This window comes from Coregonus clupeaformis, chromosome 24 (assembly GCF_020615455.1).
Source record: "Coregonus clupeaformis isolate EN_2021a chromosome 24, ASM2061545v1, whole genome shotgun sequence".
In the NCBI taxonomy this organism is placed as follows: domain Eukaryota; kingdom Metazoa; phylum Chordata; class Actinopteri; order Salmoniformes; family Salmonidae; genus Coregonus; species Coregonus clupeaformis.
The window spans coordinates 11,189,128-11,189,540 of NC_059215.1; positions in this window are offsets into that span (position 1 = coordinate 11,189,128).

Genomic DNA, 413 nt, shown 5'->3' on the forward strand with positions numbered 1-413 from the left:
CTCTGTATCATGATGACTCCTGAGCGGAGGGAGTTGGGTTGCTTAGCTTGCTTTCTTGCTGGTATATCAAGTAATAAATCCATTGTCTGTATTTTAAGTATTGTAAAAAGCATTGAATTGAATCATAGGCAATCAAACATATTTTCCACATAATTTCCACATGATGGCATGATATAGCCACTTTTCTCTCTGGCTCTGTCTTTGTGTATGTGTGTGTGTGTGTGTGTGTGTGTGTGTGTGTGTGTGTGTGTGTGTGTGTGTGTGTGTCTGTGTGTGTCTGTGTGTGTGTGACATTTTAGAGAAGAGGAAGCGCTTCTTTCGATTTAAACAGCTCTTTTTTGGAGAAAAATAAAATAGGCTATAACCTAGCCTTAGCCTACCTCTCTTACAACTTCCTACTACATAACCTTTTT